The 24,214-nt window shown below is 35.5% G+C and overlaps 1 protein-coding gene across 2 annotated transcripts in view; it reads right to left on the bottom strand.

The window, feature by feature from the left end:
* The window catches only part of LOC120778481 (connectin), an 86,231-nt gene extending 62,888 nt beyond the window's left edge, over window positions 1-23,343 (bottom strand). The window contains exons 1-2 of one of the 2 annotated variants that reach the window (XM_040110297.1): window positions 23,240-23,343; window positions 20,745-21,232 (exon numbers count right to left, since the gene is read on the bottom strand). The gene's annotated coding sequence lies outside the window, so the exon portion shown is untranslated. Of the gene's footprint in view, window positions 1-20,744; window positions 21,233-22,971; window positions 23,001-23,239 lie in introns of those variants that run through there. The other variant, XM_040110298.1, reaches the window with a different exon arrangement.
* Window positions 23,344-24,214: the final 871 nt, after the last annotated feature.

Below are 24,214 nucleotides of genomic sequence, written 5' to 3'. Positions count from 1 at the left end.
CAATTTCAGTAAGTACCAGCTCAAAAGCGCCGCACACTTACGCATGCTTACTTCTGTATGTGTGTGTTTGTTTAATTATATCGTTATAAATGTGGAATAACTTGTACGCTTGTAGTTAACACCCACATAATTCCCTCATTTACTGCACACAAATACACATGCACTTGTGTGTGTGCATAAAAAAGTGTGTGTTTTCTGTTTGACAGTCCTTAACTTTTTAAGGGGTTAAATATGCATGCACGGCGAAACATCCCCATTTTGAACCGATTTCACGCCAAGCAATTACTTTAAGCATCTAAAATGCCGGCATGGCATTTAATCAAGTCTGTTCTTTTATGTGTACGTGTGTTGGTGGAATATTAAATGAAATTTGTTTAGTGAAGCCGTCAAAGACAAAGGCGGAGAAAAAATAGTTGGACGTTTGTTTTACACTTTTCCAATTTACTGGTGTAAGCTTGATTGTGTATACATATGTCTCTTAATTATTATATAAGAACGCATACATGTGTATTACATACATATATACATATAGGTATCTTGTCAAATAAATAAAGTGTTCTATAGAAATATTTGATTTTCATCGGTCTGTTTGTATAGCAACTGTATCCTAAAGTGGTCCGATGGCGACGATTCCGACAACTGAGCAATTGCTGGAGGAGAAAAGAATGTACGAAAAATGTCTGATCTATATCTCAAAAGCTGAGGACATTGTTCTTGTAGATTAATGCCGACAAACAGCAGGGTAGCGACTCAGCGGGTCAATGTGATTTGGCCTTGAAACATTTTTAGAGAGAGTTGCCATACATATATTATAGGAAACAAAATATGTTTCTATCCTAAAAGTGAAAAATTTGTTTGATTTCCTACTATTTTTCGGTAATGTATCTCTAATTAAGTTATTAAAAACTTTTTGAAAATGAAAAAGTTTATTCTAGCCATAACCTAAATTGACTGGTAGACAGGGCTGTCATTCAAATTGTTTATACTCCCAAATTACAATTTGTTCAGATGGCATGAGGAAAACCACATACAAGTATTTATGTAGTATGTGTCGGAGTCCCGATGCGGAGGCCCAATCACCGCCTTCTTTTAATGCGCCATAATTTCATCAATACGAATGCTTCGAGCAGACAAAAGATTGTTATGACCCCGTTTTTCTGTGTAGGATATGGTTTCATTTCGACACAAATTCCTCCTGCCGAACAAGCGACCTACAAACGTAATAACAACAGCTCGAGCTAATGGGCTGGAATAGCAAAAGCGACACAATGCTGTGACAAAGGCACACAAAAAATTGTCCAAATACGCATATTTTTAATACAATTATGGCTCTGTTTGTTTTCGAGGTCTATCTGCCGGGCTTCACAGTCATTTCTCCATCAATTTTTGATGAGCTCCAACGGCGTTGCGGGGCGCGTCCGAACGGCGCAAACATTACGAAAGTGGGTGTCTATGTGTGAGTGCTTTTACGCTTCAACTGTCCACTGTAGCTACATGTGTTTTGTATGTTTGTTTGTGTATTTGTATTTGTAGATTTTATGGACTGCTTGTTTGCATAAGTTTCGGTAATATTTAGATTTTATGTTGACAGTTATGCGTTAAAGCCCGATGATGAGGGGGTGTGCGAAGTGCGGAGGTGGAACCCATTAAAATCACAGATTTACGTTTTTCTGAATAATTTAATGCGTGCATTAAATGTGAAAGTGAATGCTGGTGAAATGTCGTCGGTGTGCGGTGCGAGTGACGGGTGGAGGGAGAGACGAAGTTGGTGAAGCAATAAGGTTGTAGTTGTTGGTATTGTGACGCATAAAATTGGCTGTGGAAATTGCCGTAAAATGGGCGGAAAATGTGGCGGAAGTGTAACAAACGGCGGGACACACAACGCACTTCGCTGTCATTGCTCGGCGAGAGGCGTGGGAGGGTGTGCTTGGTTGTTGGTTTTTGGTCATATAATTTTGGGCATTTGTCACAGTTTACGACTGTAAAATTTGTTTGCGTCGAGTTGTTTTTGTATATATTTTCATTAAATTCAAATGAAAACTCCCGTGATTTAAGTTTTTCTAAGGAAAGACATTTGTAAAATACGACAAATGTCAAAGAAAATATTCCGCCTTAACTCATCATTCCTACAGAGATTAATGTTGATAGCACGATGTTCCGTTAGTGAATAAAATAAGTAGAAAACATTGACATGACTTCTCGCTAAGTCAGTCTGCTAATAAATTATAGGTTCAAAAGAACTAGTCTTTAAAGAATTAGACAAATCTTCTACACATACAAAGCTACGCAAGCAAGTAAGAACTACGATTTAATACGTAGAGGCTTAAAAATCATGTGAATTAACACGTCCTGAAGCTGAAGCTGAAGACAAATAGTTACTTTTTTCAGTCTACTTCTTCTTATTTGACTCCGCAATCCTGAGTCAGTGTGGGCAGAGAACACAAAACTTTGCCAGTTGCCTCCCTCCTTTGCCAGATTACGCCAGTAGTACATCCTTAGTGCGATAGTCTTCATTGCACATAGTTCTTTCATTCGATACGTGGGCGCCCATGCTTTCGTCTTCCATCGAATCGAGATCGTTGAATTTTTATGTGGCCTTGCGGAGAATAGTTATCTCGAATGATACAAGTGCTTTCTCATCTCAGTCAGTCAGCACAGAATGTAATTTTTGTTCGTTGAGAAAGGGAGCTGCTTCTCAATTGCCTTCTGGTCTCAAGGTATCACACTTTGGAGTTCAAGAGTTATTCTCCAACTGATCTTAAGGCTTAGCCGTTTGGGGTACTTATTTGTCTACATTTGGTCTACAGCGTTTCACTAAAGGTGTTCATTGTATGCAGCTTACACCCCCCAACTTATAATTCTCTTCTTCTTTATTGGCGGTTATAGCCGAATTTCAACTGATAATTGGTAAACAATATACATATGTATATACTCTTAAATGTGTCACTGGTCGTTTTGCTCGTTATTGCCTTGTTTATAATTCGCTGTACAAATATACTTATGTTTTGACTGTCATTGCTGCCAGACCAACGTGTACCAATACTTGAGGAAAATTATTTTTTTAATAATAGACGCAAAGCATGTTTTTCCGTTCCTGTTCGACACGTTGCAACATTGTTTGGCTGACCCCCCCGCCAGGCCTTGAGCTCTCACACAGTTTCTTCAGCACGTTGCGTCACTCCAGCCAACAGGTCTATGACCCAAGCACTCGAGAGTAGTGTAACGAAGTTGCCTATGCAAATAGCCAAGCAAGTTTGATTTTGATTTGGTTGCCACTGCTTTTGGTTGCCACCATTGTTTGTGTATTCATGGCAGTGCAAATAAATTGAATACTATTCTTTTTTAGTATTTAAGCAAACAAGATGGTGAAAAAATATATTTTCCAGTCCTTAGCGCAAATAGTGAAGCGCTGCTAACCTCTAGCAAATATTATATGCTCTTCGTATCCCCTCACCAGTTTGAGTAAAATGTTATTGTTATTGTTGCGCGGCAACTGTGGCAACACGTCGACATTATTAGTCCGGCGCTCGCAGTGCGTTGACTAGTTCTTTTTATTGTTTGTGTGTGAAATTGTCGTCATTGCGTTGGGTTTGACGCCACTGTTTCATGGCATTCGAGGTACTCTTCGTTGGTTATGTAGTGTCATCGGAGAGATGTATTCACTCGCCGCTTTAACCCTCACTACGTGCGTACCGTTATGCCGCACACCCCTTAGCGTTGTAATTTTTGTGGCACGCAACGCATTTTCCTACGGTCTTTAATTTTGCGCTTTCTCTTTTCTTAATTTCGTGTGACACCGTTTACTTTGGCAGCACTCTCCCGCGCTCGTTCCAGAGCACGCTGTTGAACCACTTGAAGAGGGTGAGACATTATCCTCAATATTAATTCTCTTCCCTTTTGCTGTTCAGCCTGTTGCAATTGAATTTATAGTGCGACTTTGTTATCTTTTATTGGTGGGACGTGATCTACTATGTGGTCCTTCAAGACTTAACGGCATGTGTAGTTGCAGCACATATACAAACAATATAAAATATAACACATATTATAACAAAGTGCGTGTATGTGTGCGTGTCGGTCGCCCTTGTTTACGGCCTTCTTGCCGCGTTGTTTATCATTGTTTCGCCAATCATTGTTATTGTTGTGCTTCATCATTTCCTATGCCTTTGCGCAGCTCATTTTTAATGCTTTATTTATTTGCTTTCACTTTTTGAGTTGTTATTTGTTGGGATTAGTGTCGAAATATGTAGCAATATATGTATGTGCTAGCCATACTGAAGGACTAGGGTAAATATTTGCTTAGTCGCAATTTGTGCCCGAAAAATCCTTTTTTAATTTACCTACCATTGAATTTAATTGGCGGAGCTGATTTAATTGGTTGCGGCTTTCATTGAGTTGTTGTTTGTGTTCGTTTTTTTCTCCATGGCATTTAATAAGGGTAAAAGGACCCTAGGCTAGGCACGGTTGATTGTTAAGGAGGCATAGAGTTTCTGGTGGTGGTGGTTTGTGCTGAAATTATGATTAAACAGGCGTTCCGATTGATTAAAACGCTCCTAATAATAGCTGAGTTTTTGTCAATGTCAATGAATTCTATGGTTTTTGATGATTCTAATTTCGAGCACCGTCGCAATCGAGTGATTACGGCGTTGAATAGAAGAAACTTTTAAAATAAATGGTAAAATTTCGCATAGCAAACGGCTATCCGCAAAATTAGATTTGAAGCGGGTTTTCTTGGAATAATCTGAGGAATAGTTCAATCATTTTGAGATTAGTTAATTTCACTTGCCACACTTAAATTATAAATTGTGGTACAGATTAAGCAACTAAACTTTCCCTTATATACATGTATGTAACTAACTTGGAAAGGCTTTTTCTATGTGTTTCCTAAGGAGTTAAGTGGTATTTTCGCAGAGCTGGTCGGAAGCAAATAATCACTCGTTCGACATGCTTTTGGACCGTGCAAAAAGCTGTATTGAAGCATAAGGAGACTGTTTTGAATAAAATAAATTGATTTTGCGAAAAAACCATTTTTCTGTTTTTTTTTGAAAGTCCTGTTTACTTTGCAACGCACCATGTATTGTATATATTTAGGGTCGTAACCTAAGCAGTCATGTGGACTAAAGACTTTTCTTATAATTATAAACTTTCTATAAACTCAGGTTATAGAATAAGTATAAAAGATTTATAGAAACGAAAGAACAACTAAGCCTCAGTGGAACATAATGACCTCTTTAATTCCCTTCACCAAGACCCCCACTCGGCAAGGTGAAAGGTGAATGTAACGAAAAGCTCTAATCAAGCTGGTCACACATAACGCTTCAAATGCAATTTGGTTTTTATGCAAAGCCATTAAATTACTTAATGACATATATTACCTTATCAAATATGTGTAGTAATTACAATGAGTTTACTAAATTCTTAACCAAGGGTAATTAGTACAGGTCCTATACACACATGTACATATGTACATACATATGAAGACCTGAATAGGTAAGGTTACAAGAGTTTAAGTTGTAAATCTGAACTATTTGGTGGGGTCAGTTTTACCGGTAAAGTCATGAAGTAATGGCGTTAATTACACCAGCATTCAGTTCCGATATAAATAAAATATGAAGGTGTCACAATTGGATGGAGCCTATGAAGCCTTAATATTCAAGAGGACAAACATAAAACCAATTAAGCTAATAAAAATTTTAGTGGACGTACTTGTAGCCAATTCCAACTAGAATTTAATGCTACGCTAATATGTCACAACTCATAAAAATGTATTAATATAAACGTATATACATATGTATAAAATGTATATGTTTTGATCAAAGCATATCCTCGAATTTGTATAAAAATAGATGAATTTAAGACCTTTTAATTCTACCATGGGTGACATGAACCCAAACCCACTCGATTTTCCTGCAGGGCAGTTGAAGTGTATTTGAACAATTAACAGACATCATGTGAATATACATACTTGTATGTATGTATGCACATTTCAAGGTTTAAGGGTGACTGTTATACTAAGCGAAACTACACACACCTACATACATATACGTATGTATGTAGAGCATGCAAATATAACAGGTCACTTAAGCATCTTATCCACTGGGATAGTGTGACGATAAAATTCAATACACATACATATGTACATATATGCATATACAAATAGTACATGGGAAACCACACAACTGTCTTCTAACTGGAAAACTAACCGATAAGCAGCTGCTGCTCTTTGCTACCTTTATCCCGTAGAAGAGCTAATGTTCGAAGTAGATAAGACAGTTTGCCATCGCTTGTCGCTAAATGCTGTTTTCTGATCCTTTCCATCCGTAACTCCACGCATGAGGAACATCTAAAAGCACTAAAGTGTCGTATAATTGCAGCTGCATATTGGTGTGGTACTTTTGTGGCATGGCACATGTGTGACTGGCTTACGAAACTCGCTACCGTTTGATAACCGTCTGATAGTGCTATCAACAGCAAGTGAGTTTTGGGAAATGCTTAATTGAATTATTTAATTAGCATTTGCTACCTGGTGAATAATAAAAGGCAGGGTAATTAATTTTTACATTTATAAATAGAGAAGTTTGAGTTTTGTAGGCTCATAAAAGGGGGTTGTACAATAGAGCTATCGAAATATGTATGTTCTTTTTATCCATTTGACTGAAGTAATAGAAATACGAAATATTCGTAAAACCATTGACTGCAACGAGAGTGCGTGGCATCTAAACAGAACAGATGGAGTTAATAGGGATGACACCTGTATTAAAACAGTAAGTACACAAATGAATATGGACCACTATTGTATATATGTATCTAACTCAAGTCTTTGTATATAAAACATTTTTATTTGAAAATATATCTTAACAAAATTTGGCCTACGTTATTATTCGATGCATCGCCACAGTATTCGAAGAAATTACTCAGGTCGGACCACCATAGCAAATAGCTGCCAAATAAACTGACCGTTCAAAAACCAGATAAAGATCTTTTTATACACCTTTATGTTGTAAAAAATGAAACTATGAAGTATGTTTTAACTTCAGTGTATGTAAAGAAAATCAATGTTTAACGAATGCGTCGTGTCTCACACCTCAACAGTGTCTATGACGAATGTAGTTACGTGTACTAAAATTAAATATTCGTCGATTTACGTCAATTAGTACGTCATTATTTGATTTTATTAAAATTATTTACATACAAAAGAACAAAAAACTAAAATAAACAAGAAAAAGCAGAAAAATTAAAGTTAGTAGTTTATTGATTAATAACATGGAGAGTCAATCAATACCTAACAATAGACCAAATTTGTGAAAGTAAACCAAAATTCTTAGCAAGAGTTCGTTGAACAAGAAAAATAAAAACACAGAAATAAAAGAAAAATAGTAATTTGCTCTTAAGGATATATAAAACGTTTTAACTCGATTTTCGCCAAAAGGCGAATATAAGGGATACCAAATCTCACAAATGCATATGTGAGTCTTTCATTTTTATATTTAACACATTTGTTTTTCTTTTCACGGAATTTAGGGTACGTATATATTTTTATGGCTTTTATATCCACCCACTTTGTAATTATTTTATATAAAATATTTATTTTCTCAGCCGAAAAGTCCTTTTATTTTCAAACGAAAAATCTCAGGTGAAAGTATTTATTTAAAAAAAATGTAAGGTCTTTCAACACTGATATCTCAGATTTCTGCTGTTTCAAAAAAACTATGTCATACTACTAGTGTCACACATTGCAGCAGTTGTCCCAACGAGTATTTACAAATGAAATATTACAAATTTAATTCTATGTTGAAAACTGACATAATAAAAAGTTGCCTACATTTAGGCGCAGATTTGTTAAATTGCATTGAAAGTTCGTTTGAAAATGTAATTGCTATTTAATTAATTAATTTGCTTCAACTAAGTAAGTTTTAGTTTTCTCAAATTGTAAATCAATTGTAATAAATACAAGTGTTCATAAAATATTAATTAAAAAGAAAACTAATGTAGTTGGCAACTCTTGGGAACGATTTACTGTCAATAATTCAAATAGAGTAAATGCGCTTTTAAATTTTATTATATAGAAAATAAAATGTTATTTCTACATAAGCATTTATATCCATTAGTCCATTAGAGGGGGTCGCTTTTTTTATCATTCAGAACAACTTTACCTAGTAGAATATGGGTTTGAAACCGGTTTCGAGCATTGTTTCTTCACTTAAGTCTCGACTGCCTCTTTCCGGTGCAAACATTTTGATTGGCCTCTATGCGACATAACCGCGGCAATATACCACACTTAAGCATAATATTGATTTTATTTAATTTATTCAACATTTCTTCAAAAGCCTGAAAGCCAAAGTACCAATCAGTATCAATTTACCAATATCGATTATGCAATTTTATTCTCCACTTTGGCTTTTGCAATGGCAAATTAATTTCATTTTCTTAATTGTAAAATTACACCGTTGTTATTGTTGGTGTTTTTCTTTGTAGAATTTAAATAAAGTGGAAAGCGGTGTAAAACAACCTGTTTGCCGTTGTTGGTGTAACGGCACAGCGTGAGTGTCAATAAAAATTGTTGACGCTTTCTTTAAGGTAATAATGCCGCAACACATTCATACACACGCACGCAAGAACACACACGTACACGTGAGAGCCGACATGTAATTGTGAGCAAATTATACACGCCAACTTAAAACACACTTACATGAGTATATACATATGTATTTATATATAAGTATATATTTCTGTTTATATGCGAGTGTAATTTCATGCACTCATGCAAACAGGCTTTGATATATACATACATACATACATAGATATATGCACGTTGAATGTGACGAGTAATTACAGTTCAATGGCAACGAGAATTACGGTAAGCTGCAATTTTTTTCCACCTGCCGCCATTATTTCTGTCGTGGATTTTCGTTTTTTGCTTTTCGGCAGATGGGAATGCGTTGTGGCAACATTTTATGCTCGCTGCAAAAACAAAAAATCCACCACATACACACAAGCTTTCGCATATCAGTGCATTCGCCGATTTAAACTCATCTGCAGGTGAATTTTGTGTGGCAAGCAACGGCAATGGAGGCAACAAAAACCATTATATGGCGGTGGCCGTCGGCTGATGGCTAACGACAACAACGACAAGGCATAAAATAAAAAAAAAAACCACGCATACACACATATGCTCGAAAAACATGTGAGACGTATGAAGGAAAAATTGAAAGTGCCACTTTGCAGCGCTGCGATAAGCGTATGGGCGTGCGAGGCACTCGAGCTGGGCGGTGTGGGGTTAAAGGTTTCGTCGCTGCCGTAGTCTCGAGCAGTTGAGCGCAGATTGCAAACTATGGTGTGTTGCACATGTTGCACATATGTAGGAGTATATATTAATTTCTCCTTTCAACAATTGCATACAAAAAACAATGGCGGCATTAAAAGCAGTCAACTGAATTGCCTTTTTACCACCGTAATTTGGATCACTGTATTATATGTGCAGGCACACATACAAACACACAAGCAAAAATGTGTATAAATGCACTCACAAGTGTCCAAGTGGGAGTGCGTGTGTGTGCGCTGGTTGTTAGGCGAGTTTTATATATTTTTAAGGTATGATTTTTGGCGCGACAACTGGCGCGACAACAGCACTAATATTCCACTTAATATGGGCTTTCACTTGCATGTAGATATGTGCTTAAATATGTCTGTGGGTAGGGGCGCGTAGCTGTTTTCCGGCCTGCTGTTTATTATAAAGCGAAAAATCTCAGTATTTTTTGCTTGTGTTACGCGCAGGAAGTCAAAAATTTAATTTCATAGCAACACCGCAAAAAATAAAAATAAAAATAATGAAAAAACGCGACAAAAATCAGAAATAAAAAAATGAGTATGATATACATATATATATATATATATAGTATATAATAAAATGTTTACATATGTCATCTTTAAAACCTGTTAAATGTCGCCTGTCACCATTGGTGTTGTTGCCAATAAATTGCCTCCGCCGTCACACAGATGTTCGTCCAACACCAGCAGTTGGCCGAAAACATCAAAAGAGAGCTGAACAGAAGAACAAAAATAACAACAACAAAGCGGTGACGATGACAAAAACAGTGAACGTCCTTATTTCATTACTTGCCATTTGCCATTCGGACTTTATATAGCCCAAGTAAAAATATGGGTAATATACATATACATATATAGTAAAATACATATATAAATAGACTGAGATACATATGTAAATATACATACATATGTACACATGTATGCTCATACATTCTTATGAGAAAAAAGCTTAATGCATGTAGTGTTTAGGTGACAGCACCCTGTCGAAAGTTGAAAAAAAAATTTAATGCTGGCGACAATTAACTTAATTAAATTCTGCCCAAACACAAGTTCTACCAGACGCTTTTTTTCTTTCCAGAAAAGCTCACAACTTTTTTATTCCTACATCAGCTGCGGGGCACCTAAGTAGACACTTCTTTGTAAAGACTTTTGATTAATAAAAGTATTTAACTGATTGTTTGGTGGCAAGTAAGAAACTTTTCAGTTTTTCTGAAAATCGAAGCTCTTTCTGCTGAGGCTGTGGAGAATATACTAAGTCTCTAATGATAAGAAAGTCTTATATCTACTTACAAGCCCGAAAATGGTAATTTTCGGTGAATTTAGTTTGAAGAGGAATTTTATTTACTCAACAAACAAAATTGATGTACATTCGAAGAATATCTTATACTTTTTTATTAATTTGGAAAAATTTACGATTTCGTTGATTCTCTGAAAACTTTGAGTCTTCTTGTTTCCGTAGCCCATCTCCATTCAGACTTCCAACACTGATAGCAGGGAAGACTTTTCTGCTTAAAATGATCTCAAATCCAAACGCAAAAAAAAAAATTATTACCACTAAAGATGAATACAGATAATGACTTCAGAGTAGCTTAAAAAAATCAAAATTATTAACAAAAATATCATTCCTTCCAAAGTTTTCTAAGAAGTTTCTTTTTTCACGAAAATTTTGTTCACCGACCCTGGAAACAGCATTTCATGAAAATCGTCTTTAAGGGTTTTAAGAAGAAAAAATTCTTACAAATATGCTAATATCTCTAAAACTATTTGCCTGCTGAATTTAAAATTTTAGGTGAATGTTTCTAACTACATATATATAAATTCGATATGTATGGAAAATCGATTTTCTGAAATTCACATTTGAATATTATCCCTTAAGGCAGACATAAAAGTTACACCACTCAGCAAATCTGAAAGAAAATTTTGCGACTGATATGGCAAGAAGTCTGAAGGCTATTTAGGGTGTCCTGAGTATGAATTTGAGTTCAAAAAACTTCCATCATTTGTAGCTATTTTTGTATCACTACAAAACAAAAATTCCTATGTGTTAAGAAATTTTTACTATAATTCTCGGTTTTAGCAGTCCAAAATTAGTAGGCAACAGCTTGGAACATGACTGTCGCAACATAACCGTAAATTAGTCTTACTTAATAGAATCTCCGACATTGTCTTTAGAAGCAGGTTTTCGACCGTAGCTAGATCATCACAAAAATGGCAAAAAAAAAATTGTTTTTTTTTTTTTTAATTTTTCAAACAAGTGACAAGGTCATAAAATTATATTTGTCCAAAAAAATATTTTTTACTTCACATATCTAACAATCTTTATCTGAAACGTGTTTTTAACAACGCATTGTGTACTCTTGCTCAACTCTGTTTAGGCCCAGCTTCTTAAAAAAAAATACTTAAGAACATACCACGCTACAGTCGAGAACGGGCCCGGATTTTTATCCGGCGAAGGACTCTCAAACCGACACCATTCCTTTAAATTACTTAGGATTGTTTTCTGCCTCTACAAAAATAACAACAGCTGAACTAAATAAATGAGAGTAACGGTAAGCTAGTTAAAATTATCAGCCTTATCGTAAACTCGGCGTGTATAATTCATTTCCATGTATTTTTATTTTCACGCGAACGAAAAATTCGTATCAAGAATTCCGTGCGAAAAATTCGAATTTCGATTATGTTATTGAGAACTTCGGCAAGCTGTCAAACACTGTTTTAATTTGATTTGGATATTTGGATTTGCGTGAATAAAATATGAAAGACTTTTCCCAGCTGACGTTCACGATAAGCAAAACACAAATTTGTGAATTGTTTCATAGGAAATGATTTTCGTGCAAAGTTTACTACAAGGCTGAACATAATCTCTTGGTGCTAGTGCTTTTTAATTATCACAGTCTGCTTAATTTGAGACTGTGGTAATCAAGAAGCATGGTTTTTCAACTCACATCTTTCATGAAATGAAGCATCATTTAAGTGGTAGCCATTTTGCCAATTCAATCAATGTCTGCCATAAAAACTGATCCAACAACAACACAGCAGCAAGTGATAAGAAACATAGAAAAACTGAAAAAACCTAAAAGTTCAATTGTAAATCGTTACGCTTGAAAGTTCGGCCGCAGAACGTTTACATTTACCACAAACATGTACAGCAGACACCGGAGCTAAACGTAAGCCATAAAACCAGCAGCCCACACACACACACACACACACACATACAGATGCATGCATGCATATTTAGCATGCAACAATTGCTGCAAGCAAAGTAACGATGAGCTTTGTGTAAAGCGGTTAGTTAGTGCTAAACGAAATCCAAAGGAGAAAGAGAAGAAGCAGCAGAAGCAACAAGTAAAAAAGAAGGCGACGTAACTTAGCTTTTTGTCAGGGATATAAATCTAAATTTAATCTTACGCTACTGAAGGCGCACAACAGCACCAAAGAGAGTCCGTCGTCTCGTCTCTAGAAAGCGAAGAAGCAATTCATCGTGCAACAACAACAGGGTGGCAGCATGCGGTGGTGTAGCAGTGGTGACGGTTAAGCTATTGAGTGAAAGTGCAACGGTTGCTGATGCAGAGCGGTGAGGGGCTGGAGGTGTCGCAAACTAATTTGTAACGAGATTAGTAAACGATGCGTTGTGAAGGATGGGAATGGCTACACGTGCGTCTACTCCACACACACACATCCAAAGACACAAACAAACAAGGATATGTATTTGTACAACAAGTTTTTTTATGCAGCGTTGCAAGCATGTAAGCGGGTATAAATTACTGAGACGCTTTATGTGTATGTGTGTGTGTCCCCCACTTAAATGCCAGAGAATGAGAATTTACTCGAAATTGCTGAGATTTGCTGCACAACGAGCGACAAATAAATTCAAATTTGCACAGAGAGGTTGCGCAAATGCAAATACGTGTATACGGGTGTATGTGCAAGGCAAAGACAGTGCACAATTTATGTATTGACGCACACACATACACATACTAATGTGATGTAGACGCAGCTTAAGTCTAGTTAAGCCTTTGTCATGCCCCACAACACTGAGATTTCCAACGCAATCCCTGCTGCCCGTGTATGTCGGTATGCGCTGTCCACACACAAATATGGTAAAGTGTGTGCGCTTCCTTTGACAGTCCACAGTCGGCAAACTCACATTTGCTTTGCAGCAAAGCAGTTTTTTCACTTTAAATGAAAATTGTTTATAATTCCCTCAATAAATGCTGACATCATTTCCGAGTGAGTTGCATGAAAATCAAATTTAAATATTTGCCAAGCGCACACACTCAACAGACGCAGCCAAATACGCACACATTTTCTCTCTATGCATGCCCACAAATATAGTCAATTTATGTTTGTGTGTATGTACATATGTATATGCTCAGACAAGTTTTAAGTTTGCGCACTCATAGTCGCTTACAAGCTCATAAGCTCACTAGAAGTTTCGCACACGCCTTTTTCCTCTGCAAAACCACTGTTTCTTATTTAATTTTGCATGTGCGCCCGCGTTTGTGTGTGTGCGAGTTGTTGCACAAACAGTCGAAAATCTCCCAAGGCACTTGAGCTATTTTCCACTGCGTTGCCACATTTTTGCTATATCAACCAACACGCGCACACATACATATTTATATACATACACACACACGGAATGTTGCAAACTGAAATGAGAATGTGTGCGCAGTGTGACAGCAGCAGCACAGTTAGGGATACAGATTTGCTGCAGCTTGCGCGTAATTGTATGCCATCTGTATGACATGCAGTGCAACGTCAGTTTGGAGGACGAACTAGTCAAAAAATAGACAACAAATAGCAACAGTGACAAAGTGAAGGCAAGCGGTACTACATTGAGTTCGGCATTAGTGACTATTCGGTACCCTAAAAAAATTATAAAATAAATGTTACTTACATTTTCAGCATGAATTATCATTTTTCAGTATTATGAATATATTTTTAACCTATGGTCTTAGTAAAGAAAAAATATGCTTTATGAAACCTTTTTCTTGATTTGATCCATCATCTTATAAGACTCTCACATACTGTAATGTTCCGATTTGATCAATGGGAAGGTAGATTGTAGCGTTGCCTTGGGTGATCTATGTCAAATTTCGTGAAGATATATCGTTCAATAAAAAGTTTTTCATATACATTTTTGTTTGATCGTTAAGTTTGTATGGCAGCTACATATATGATAAGTGGTCCGATCTAGACAATTTCTACGGAGACTGTACTCTTCCTTTAGACAATTACGCAAGCCCAATTTGATAAACATATGTAGTCAAATGCAAATTTTTTCATGCAAGCGTTTGATTCGACCGTTCAGTTTGTTTGGCAGCTATATGCTATAAAGGTGAATGTTTGCAGAATTTCAGATTGATATCTCAAAAAATGAGTGACTAATTCGCGTCAAAAAGACGGAAATACGGACAGGCAAACATGATGATATGGTCAAATCGACTCGGCTCGACTCGCTCACCACCAATAAGGTAATATATGGTAATTTGAAGAGTTTCCTTCTGCTTAAAAAAAAATCTTCAATTTGTCCATCCTAGTGAAGTGGCAAATCGAACATGTAACTGGCATAAATAATGCCTTTTGATATACTGAAATATCGGTGGAATAGCAAGCACATATAACATTCGTGCATTCCTCTATTGAAGTTTGAGCACATTATAAAGGTTTTTAGAATAAAACGGAACTGATATAAATTAGATGAGTTGGTACCGACAGCTTAAACATCATATGACACCTCAGTAGGAATGTACCCTTTTAGAAAACGAATTTTCATGAACTTCTAACTTATTTTCTACTAAAGAAACACTTCTCTATGTTTCGCATCAAATATATGCAAACAACTGCAGGGTACCACAGAGTCTAACAAGCCAATGCAGCGTAACATTTACACCCATATATAGGTAATTACATATTTATGTATATAAACACACAGCTCTTATATGTATGTATTTACTTATATGCTATTTATTTGCCAGCTTTTGCTTTGCCGCACAAACTGTTGATATGCCTACAACAATAACAACGTTGTGGAGTCAAAAACAGCTTTTTGAATAGCAAAAACTTGGAGAAGTTTTACATGGCTTTATGAAGAAAGCGGGCAGCTTTATTTGCTCTCTTCACACGGCTATACACAAATACATGTATATAGTGTGCGCGCTGCAATACAAATTGTTGCAAGTGGCCGCAGTGATTCAGTGGCACTTTCGAAAACATTTCTCTCTGCTACTTATTTATTTGCGACCACTTTGCATATTTCTAAATTTATACGCTGGCTAGTTGTACAATTGTGGCGCGTCTACAAGTGTGCGACGGAGTTTTTGCTGCCGCAACGGCTGCTGTGGCAGCGTAGTGTGTTTGAGTGACTTTTTTGTGTGTCTGTTTATTCTGCCGTTTTATCAACAAGTTATATTCATAACCATTTGCACGCTTATAAGCACATTACTAAGTATATTGGTATTTGTATGAGCAAACACTACTAAGCTCCGTTGCACGCCTTTGCATAGGCTAGGGTTTTTGCAACATTGCTTTGATCGTTTTTCGTAAGCTTTTCTTAATAGTTGCGGTTATCTGCTTCTGGTTGCGTTATTCTAATCAAAATATTTTTCACATATTTTGGGTTTTTGTATAGCAGTTCTTCTTTATTTCTTTCACCAAATGAAAATCGCTATATTCCTCAGATGTCAGCACTTGTAAGTGCATGAAATGAAGGTGAACGGAGGTGTTTAGTCGGCGCAGAATACAAACACAGATCAGATTTCAATTGTGAAAAAGCTGTAATACCTATCACGGTTGCATTTGTAATAAGATGAAAGGATATAAAAAATTCTCTGTCTTGATTTTGATTGTTTGTATGGCAGCTATATTCCGTAGTGTATATAAAAAAATACATTCGGAGATTGTAGCGTTGACTTGAGTAATAATCCATGACAGATTTCGTGAAGATATATTTTCCGGTTTTTTCATGGCTCTCGATTGGGACATAAACAATTTCGTTGAAAATAAAAATTACAAATATGGAATAAATTCTTCTAATTAGCTAAACGTCCTAAGTGTAAAGCAAACACAGTTGGCTGGATTACTGAAAGCGGGAGAGCGCTTTAAGCGTAGGCTCGAAAAGCGGGACTTCTGAGAATGAGGTGCTGAGATGTTTCCTCCTCGACATATATCTTACTATATTGGCAACGTGGCTCAATTTTAAGATTTTCTTTTGGTTCTTATCCCTACATCTAGATATTGTGATATGTCTTAAAATTGTACCAAATTTTCATTACAGAAATTTGTTAAATACCATTCAGCAACTGTGAAGATTAATAGAAATGGCGGCAAATTTAAATCCCAGCGACCCAGAAAGACGATATTAAGAGCGAGCGATCCAGAAAAGGAGAAGCATAAAATGAGAGTATTTTGGTCATTTCAAAGCAGAAAACGTCCTTTCTTAAATAACTTGTAGGTGACTCATGATATACAAACATACATAACAATTAAATATACTTAAATTATTACAGTGCTCCAAAATAAAAATTTCTTTATAGAAATTCGACGTTTCTCAAATTTTACTAGAGCCTTCTAACAATATCAAAACCCTTTAAAAGTGGAACTTTTAGCCCAAGTTCATAGCAATCCTACCTCAAGACAGATCTCTAACCGCAAAGAAGCTTACACTTCATACCAATGTAAATATATATTAATGGCACATATAAGCTGAGGAGCAACTTTGACAAATAACTGCATACCTAATATATTCTAAGCTACAGAGAGAAATGGAAAATTCCACAGAGACAGTGATTTACTTGCAACTTCTTGTTCTCGTTTTGTCTTACTGAGCTCTAACGAGTATGTTTAAGTATACGTATGGAAGTAAAAGTATAAGGGTGGTCGGTAAAAATAAATACCTATTTGAAATTTTTGGTTTGACCTTGGAACGATATGTCTTAACTATTTTTAGTGGAGAGGTTACAAGCTAGAACTGACATCTTCGAATACAACTGTGTCTGTTTTGGGTTTTAAGATATAAAAATAATCTTTACAGAAAAGTTTATATTCAAGTCCACAATCCACCCGTATAAAACATACCCATTAAACACTAAAACTTAAATTGTTAACTTTCAACCAGGATAGTGTCCATTTAGTTTAGAAAATTTACTTCCTCCATTTAAGGGTCATCCTAAAGTGTACTCTTTAGGATGTATGAACATATGCAGATATGAAAATTTGTATGTTGTTGTATTTGTATTCCTCTAGCGTTATTGCTACTGCTATTTTCAAATACTTTTTGCATATATTTCTTTACGCAAGGCTTACACACACCCTTACAAACATACATACATATGTGCATTTATTCATTACTTTGTCTTTGGTTTTTGAAGAATCTAGATGTTAGCAAATCAACTTGAAAACAATTACATTTTTAGTCAATCAATGTATGATATGAATAGATAAAAGTTCTCAGCACATCAACAACAAATGTTTGTATATACATATTTGGAGGTAATAGTAGGCTTTACTCTGCATTTCTAAAAACGAATGTAAACTGGATTGCAGAAACGAAGCTGTGCATTCTTATTTCGGGTAAAGCTTTGGGATTAATACTTGCAAAATTGAAATATGATTTCATAAGGCCTTGGAAATTCCATTTTGAAATCGATTACGAGCACTGAGCAGTGAGTTAACTAGCTTTTTCAGTTGAGTTGGAAAAAACCTGAATTTATTTCTCTTATATTTAGCGGCAGCTGCTAAATACAACTGGTCAGTATACTTTTATTTTATTTTGGACTAAAAATTGAATTTCCAAATACATATGTACTACGTAAATAGTTGTTTTTCGATCTAAAAAAAAATTATTAAAATTTCATTTTATGAAAAGAAGTAAGTAACAACTTCAAAATTTTAAGAAATTATAAATATTAAAATACTTTCGACTAGTTTGGTACATAATTATTTATAAGATTGTGAACCGGCTTAACGGAAATATTTATCATTTATTCTTGGTATATTCAGAGCGTACTTGGTTCTTTTACCGCGAGGGTGAGAGATGTACCTTAACATTGAAAGCCAATAATAAGCTCGAAAAGAAAGAAATGTTAGAAATCTAAGAAATAAACTATGCAAAACAGATCATGGAATCACGGAAACGTTATTTTAACGAATTTTCTGCGGCTTTCGAGTTAAATTTTTTAGCCGGTTACAAGCATTACAAGAAAAGGTTAGACTGAACGATGCTCTCAAATTTTACTGGGAGATCCTGAAGGCTTGGGTAAGCTTCGAAGTAAAGTGAACAATGTCCGTCTCTGTAATTTTTACTGTTGAGTGTAATATTTCTATTACAAAAAACTGCTTTCTAAATATTATATAATATATAAAGCCGCCATTATTATAGCTTACATGCCTGAATTATTTCTTTCCATATTATTAACGCATCTTTACTAGTTTATACTTAACACACGAACTTTTCATTCACATCAGATTTCTCTCGTAATTTTGAAGATGAGTGCTGGAACTGGCTACTAGACTAAATTTCGTAATGGCAGGGGTACTGTGCCCTCTATAAGAAACTAAAGGCAGGGTTCTTAATCACCATATTCAAGACTTGTTGTTTAAGTACGTGGATTTTTAGCTTTACATAAATTTTCCTCAAAATAGTGGACCATATTACATAAAAAATTAAACATTTTTCATCGACAAAATTAGCAATAAATTTTTAATAGAAAAAAGTGGAAATAATATAAAAAAATCATTATTGGTTTTCTCTTTAATGTTATAAAGAAGCTATAGTTACAATTTACGATGATGATGCGAGTACCATCGTCGCCGTACTTGAAACAATTTATATGTGCTGAAGCTGACCGACCCGAACTCTTCGACACCATAGCGGATTGGTCATGGAAGAATTTATTTTCTTAATATTTTATGAATTTAATAACTGTTGTAGAATCCTAAAATTTATGTGTTTCTTTAATCTACGACTGTTCTGAACCCTTAAGTAACTAGTAGCTTCTTATTTAAGGACAGGTGAGCCAATTACAGCTCTACCCTTCAAGCCGGATTATAGCATTAGCTTTTGATGTCAACGCTGTCTGTTCGAAATATACAGAAATTATGCAGCACATCGATACACACACTCACACACAAACACGACCACTCACATAAAACAATGACGATCTGCTGATTTCACAAAGCGATTGCGAATAATTATTTCCAGGCGTGCGCGTCACAATGGACATCAATGTGTTTTTGATGAACACAGTAGCCATGGCGGCGCAGTTGGAGCTGCAAGGTATTTGCGAAAAGCAAATCAACCATGAATACAACAACAATAAGGATTAAATTTACACGCACATACACTGAAGCACAGATACAACCACATATACACAAGAGCTCAGCGGCGCATAAATGTAGTTTAGAAGCAGTCAGTTGGTGATTTACGATTTTCATTTGAAATTTAAATTAACATAATGGTCGCCTGCAGACGCTTGAAGACAACGCAATACATATTTATGCATTAGCGTCAAGCGGTGGCAACCAGCAACTAAAGGTGCGGACCCTACGCAACCAGCAGTCATCAAGGGTGCTCATCAGCACGTCGACAGCCGGCAGCTTGTTGAGGCGTCACGGTCAGGTGGTAAGGGAAGAGCGTGCGACAGGTGAGCGGACAGTGAACGGGGTTGGGGTGGTGAGCTTTATTGCAAAGCTGTGAGTGTGTGAGAATATTTGCTGCGCGGCAGTAGTTTTATGCACAGGTAATTAAGCAGCCGAAGATGAAGGCACAAACTCATTTCAAAACTTGCTTATACAAGTATATATATACATATGTATATAATTCACTGTAAGCACTGGCACATTGAGAATGCTGAAAGTTGCCTAAGCTCTAAAATGTTCGGCTTGCTGTGGCGAAATTTCGTTGCTGATGTTGATTGATGTTTATTTTCGGCACAGCTGCGTTGACAATAACAACACAAAATACGACATAAAAGCAAAGAAATGCGCGGCGAAAGCACGCTGGAGTTGAGCTGAATTCTAAAAATTTCACAAAGATGAAATTCACTGTATTTAAATGCGTTCTTTTGCAAACTACCTTTGCCGCAGGCTCTGGAGAGAAAAAGGCGCTGAAAATTATTTACTAACACATACACATACAAACAGCAATAATTCAAACATAGTTCGCATACATATATATACACAAGCCGCCCATATATGTAGGTGTGTGTGTGTGTGCGTTTGTGAGGATGGCAACTTGCAGTATTTTATGTAGTCGCCAACAACTGCCTAAGCTGTTGCGGATTTGCATACGTAAAACACGACAAAGTAACTGTAGTGCGGCAACGTGCAACATTTTTACTTTCTTTTATTGTAAGTTTTTTTTCGCCTTTGCTTTGGTGGGGAAAAAGGCTCAGTGTAGCGGCACCTTAACGCAGACTTACCCGTACTTGTTGCTTTTCGGCTCTTGGCGGTGCCTGCTTTCCAGCTGTGGGGGTGATGCAGATAAATGCTTTATTTTATTTTACAGTCATTTCGTTTACATTTAGCACTTGTTTGTTTTTTTTGTTTGTTGCGCTTGTAATTTCACTTTTATTTATTTATATACACTCTTTGTAAACAGTTAATGTAATTTGCAGTAACAGATGTCAATCGACATCACAAACACGCTACAAATTCAAATTGAGTTTTATACGCGCTTGTCGTTGTAAGTGTGTGTGTGCGTGTGTATTTCACTGATGTGTATCAATATGCCGGCTCTTGTGTCACTTCAGCACTGCGCTCTTGTCACTTTTACACATTTCAAATTAATTTATGCACATACAAATTTGCAAGATAATTTTTATTTCCGGCAGGAATTTGTTTAGTGAACGTGTGGTTTTGCCTTTCAGTTAATATTTAATGTTTTTCCTTTATTATTATTGCGAATTTGCTGCAAAGGTAAAAATATTTCAAACAAAAATTGTATTGAGAAATTCAAAACTTTTAATTGGTGCATCAATTTTTGATTTTTTATGTTCTAGTATTCACAAAAAATTTTTGCAATTTTTTTTTTGCATGAAATATTAAGTTTATGTCAAATATTTTATTTTGATAAATTTAATTAAATAAATTTCGTTTTTTTAGTATTTGGAGTTCATTGTGCACTGCATTTGTATTGGTCAACACATAAAAATTCTAAACTAAACTTAATAGCAACTATTTTTATTGCAGTGATAATCCAATGCTCAAACACACTTTAATGATAAAGACACCAAACGTTCTTAAACGAGCACTTAACTGCCTTAGGTTGGTGTATAATTTTAAGAAATGCAAATTCGAGCTTATAATATTGAAATTTGTAGTGTGTTGCTAGGTAAAATAATATATTAAATAAATAATTAAGAGAATGTTTTTATTAAGGATGAACCAGATAAGTACTAGGTAGTTAAGGTGGATGTCTGAGGACGAACCAAGGCTTTTGTGAACAATAAAAGACTCCATATTTATAAAAGAGTGTATAGGTTCATTTAAACTTCCATATTCAAATACTGTTGTGAATGAGGAATAAAAAAAAATCAGGAAAAATTAATGTATTCTGAATTTTGTTGCGGAATTTAATTTAATTACTATTTAAATTTTTTGTTTATTTTTTATTTTTTATTTTCATTTTAATTTATTATTAGCTTCAGCTCTTGGCACGATCGAATTTTCCACATAAATTAACAATCTCATAGCATTATTCCTTTGTTTTTAAACTAACGATTATGAAAATGGTCGATATTAACGATATGTACCACAGATAAAATAATGAACAATCAAAATTCTGCTTCGATTTCAATTAAATATTTTATCACGAATTTTTTAAAAATTTTTATAAAATTTCTTTAAAACAAGTCTTTTCAAATTTAGAAGGTTTTCCGAAAAATTTTATTGAAGTAAACAAAATTATTGCTAATTGCAATTTAAATTTGATAATTATACGTTTTTGTTTAAATTAAAAAAAAATGCATTATTAGTTTTATTAAAACTGTCATTTAAGCCGAAACACTTTCATATTATGATTGAAATTTATGACATTTTATCAATTTCACCGAAACTAAGCGATAGGAAATTAAAATTGTAGCATATAAATAGGCGCATAGGCTTAAAAATTTATTTTTTAGGCCTGAGCTTTCAATTGCTGTGTTTAATTTTTAAAACTGGTAAGCACCAGCAGCATGGAAATTGAGTTCAAAAAATTTCAAAACCAAAATATCAGTAATTTTTTAAGCAACTCAATAATCACCCCTAAATTTTTTTTTTTTAAATTACTAAAAACTTAATATTCAGTATGTTCTATTTTCTGGGTTATTTATTTATTTTTTGTTTTGTTATGACAGACTTTGGACTTAACTTGCGTTAATAACTGTAAGAAATTTTACAACTTTATTTATGTTTTGAGGCTCAATGTCTCTCTAGGGTATAAATAAAGTAATTCTAATAAATTTTTTCCCACAACATTTATGAATCTTCATTAAAAAATCAAAGGCAATAGCCTGAAACCGTGTTTATTGCAATTTCAAAAAAAAAAATCAAAACATAAAAAATAAAATAAAAAGAAATTTTATGTCTTCATATTCGCTCTTGCAAACTTTTGTATTTCTCAGCACTCGCTTTTAAAAGCACAACACTTCACAGCTTCGGACTAACAATCAAAACTTGTTGCATTGCAGCCAGGCCAAATTCGTTGCACGCACACTCACGCAAGTGCCACCTCGCAACGTTTATACGTATGTGTGCATGCGATTGTCACGCCAGCAAGCCGCGAAATACTTCGTAGTCAAATTTGCAATTTAAACCTTCATTTAATGTATATTTAAGACTTTTTTAGTTTTCTCCAAAAATAACAGTAATTTTGCACTTTGACACAGTTTCGGTGAATTTTTCTTTTTTCGCACGATTGAACGCCAATACATACACATAAATGCGTTCGCATACGTTCAGCGCACCACACAATTACTGGGTGAACAATATAGAAAATCGTCAAACGTGAAAAACGAGAGGAGCAACACGTTGCTAACACACAGACCGCCCAACGAAGACTAAGCGCACGACAACAACTGTCACAGCAGAATAGTAGCACACGCGCCGCCACAGTCAAAATCGCCGCCGCAGCGCTGGGTGGCCGAACGCACGAGCTACCGAGGGTGGTGAGTGGTGGTGACGACTTGTGTATGCTCGAAGCAGGCCAAGCAACAATTCAATGAAGCAGCACACACAGCGAAGATAACTCCAAGCGACTCCAATTGGAACATCAACAAACGGCTTGTTAGCCGACGTTCGTGTTTGACACTCGCTATTTTGCTCTGTAATCTGAATATGTGTTTGTGTCTGTGTTTTGGTGGTGTCTTTCTCTCATTTCCGTTCTAGTTTTAATAGGATTCTCCTGTATTTCATTTCTATTTGTTTCGCTTCGCTTTCGGAATTGTGGCTCTCACATGCACGAGTAGCCCTCTGTCCGGGCTATTTGTTCGCTGGCTGGCTCTAATGCCAATGCCCTGGTGAGTGTTCGTGAGCGCGAAGTTGGGCGCTCTCGCGTGTCCCGTTTCTGGCGTGTGAGCAGCCGTGAGTGGCGTCTACTCTGTGAATGTTTGAAACCCATTTTGTTTCGGCTGACTGAAAAGCGGAAGTCAGGTGCAACTGTTACTTGTGGCAATGAAACTTGAGACAAATTTAACGAAAGTTTTAACAATATTTTAATATTAAGGACACAACAATAACTAAAGAGAAATTAAAATTAATTAATTAAGGGAAAAAATCAATTAATTAATAAAAAATAAGAATGTATGATGAAGATTTTTGTAAAAAAACATATATTTTTATAAAAGGAATTTGTATTGATTTGGTAAAATATAGTGCAGCAACAGGTTTGTTCAACAACATAATGATCTCT

Source organism: Bactrocera tryoni, chromosome 5 (genome assembly GCF_016617805.1).
Source record: "Bactrocera tryoni isolate S06 chromosome 5, CSIRO_BtryS06_freeze2, whole genome shotgun sequence".
NCBI classification, from domain to species: domain Eukaryota; kingdom Metazoa; phylum Arthropoda; class Insecta; order Diptera; family Tephritidae; genus Bactrocera; species Bactrocera tryoni.
The sequence above is the reverse complement of the archived record's forward strand: the minus strand, read 5'-3'. Positions and strand labels throughout refer to the sequence as shown.